Below are 2,500 nucleotides of genomic sequence, written 5' to 3' on the forward strand. Positions count from 1 at the left end.
GCTCCAGCTGGCGCCCCGGCACTTTCTGTGGCATTGATGCTCGGTTTCAAAGACAAACGTGCGCAGTGCCAGGGGACCGCGGATGACTGCTCGTGCTGGCCCCGTTGGGCGGCATTAATGGTCGGTTGCAAAGAAAATGCGCGATTGCTCGTGTCGGGGCCCGGCAAGCCAAGGCCAAGCGAGCCATGGCACGTCGGATGATGGCTCCAGCTGGCGCCCCGGCACTTTCTGTGGCATTGATGCTCGGTTTCAAAGACAAACGTGCGCAGGGCCAGGGGACCGCGGATGACTGCTCGTGCTGGCCCCGTTGGGCGGCATTGATGGTCGGTTGCAAAGAAAATGCGCGATTGCTCGTGTCGGGGCCTGGCAAGCCAAGGCCAAGCGAGCCATGGCAACGCGGATGATGGCTCGCTAGTGCTGGCGCCGTGCACAGTGGCCTCGCACACTCGCCCTGCACGCTTCCCTTGCACGCAGCCTTGCACACTAGCCTCGCATGCGAGCCTTGCACCCTAGCCATGCAAACTAGCCTTGCACGGTAGCCATGCACACAAGCCGTGCACATTAGCCATGCGCACAAGCCCCGCACACTAGCCTTGCGCACAACCCTTGCACACAAGCCATGCACTCGAGCAATGCACACAAGCCTTGCACTCAAGCAATGCACACAAGCCCTGGACACTAGCCTTGCACACGGGCCTGGCACACAAGCCTTGGGCACTAGCCTTGCGCACTAGCGTTCCACATGAGCCTTGCACACTAGCCTTGGACACTAGCCTTGCACACAGGCCTTGCACACTAGGCATGCTTGGGCGAGCTGATCCCGCATCAAGTCGACGGGTCTAGGCATTCTTGGGCGCAGATCCCGCATCGTCTCGTCGCGTCTGGGCGCAAACACGTCGCGTCTCGTTGCGTCTTCAGAAGTCGTCGCTAACAGCACCTTTGGTTGCCACTGGTGGTTAGGCTGGTTGGTTGCGCAAACCCTATAGGAGGGTGGCATGCTGGTGGGCGTTTTTGCCCGGATAGGCACTAGAATGTGCAGATTTTGGGCGTTTTTGCCTGGATAGGCTAAGGAATGGGCATGCTTTGGGCGTTTTTGCCCGGATAGGCACCGGAATGCTTGGCCTTGGCTTGTCCTAGCAAGGCATTGCTGGGTTGGGCTCCCTTGGCCTTTTGGGCGCCTTGGACGATGTCTTGCGAAGACCATGGGCACAAGGCCATGGCATATGGTGAGGAAAGGACCACGGTTGCCAAGGTTAGGCACCGGAATGCTTGGCCTTGGCTTGCCAAAGCAGGGCATTGCTGGGTTGGGCTCCCTTGGCCTTCCGGGCGCCTTGGACACTGTCTTGGGAAGACCATGGGCACAAGGCCATGGCATATGGTGGGGAATGGACCACGGTTGCCAAGGCTAGGCATATAGAGAGGAATTGCATTTTTGCCCGGATAGGCACCGGAATGCTTGGCCTTGGCTTGCCATAGCAGGGCATTGCTGGGTTGGGCTCCCTTGGCCTTCCGGGGGCCTTGGACGCTGTCTTGGGAAGACCATGGGCACAAGGCCATGGCATATAGTGAGGAATGGACCACGGTTGGCAAGGCTAGGCATATAGAGAGGAATGGACCACGGTTGCCAAGGTTGCGCAAGTTTTGGGCATTTTTTGCCCGGATATGCCCAAGTATGCCCCGATAGGCCCGTTACGCCCCGGTATGAACGCGTATGCCCGGATTGACTCGGTATGCCTTGGGATACATGCGTATGCCCCGATAGGCTTGGTACGCCCCGATATGCGCACGTGTGCCCCAGTAGGGCTCGGTATGCCCCGGTATGTACGCGTGTGCCCCGATAGGCCCGGTATGCCCCGATATGCACACGTGTGCCCCAATAGGGGTCGGTATGCCCCGGTAGGTACGCGTGTGCCCCGTAATGCACGTTTCGCAGATCTCCCCGCATGTCCCGCCCCTATATGTAATACTTACTTACTTACTTACTTTCTTTCTTGCTTGCTTGCTTGCTTGCAATGGTTGGGAGTGCCCGGCATGCCCCGCTGCAGAGACCAAGGGCGCAATGACTTGGCACCGCGGATGCCGGGACTCCGGCACTTCCCGTGGCACTGATGGTTGGTTCCAAAGACAAAAGGCCGTGCAAGGCCACCGCACCGCGGATGATTTTGCTCGTGCTGGCGCCGTTGTGTGGCCAAAGAACATGCGCGAATGCTCGTGTCGGAAGGGTTGGTGTCCTGGCCCCGCGGGTGTCACGAATGCTCGGTTGCGAAGACCATGGGACCAGAGCCATGGCACGTCGGATGATGGCTCCAGCTGGCGCCCCGGCACTTTCTGTGGCATTGATGCTCGGTTTCAAAGACAAACGTGCGCAGGGCCAGGGGACCGCGGATGACTGCTCGTGCTGGCCCCGTTGGGCGGCATTGATGGTCGGTTGCAAAGAAAATGCGCGATTGCTCGTGTCGGGGCCTGGCAAGCCAAGGCCAAGCGAGCCATGGCAACGCGG

The sequence above is a fragment of the Tasmannia lanceolata genome, unplaced genomic scaffold, assembly GCF_043159265.1.
Source record: "Tasmannia lanceolata isolate RefF3 unplaced genomic scaffold, GAP_Taslan_0.1 ptg000215l, whole genome shotgun sequence".
In the NCBI taxonomy this organism is placed as follows: Eukaryota; Viridiplantae; Streptophyta; class Magnoliopsida; order Canellales; family Winteraceae; genus Tasmannia; species Tasmannia lanceolata.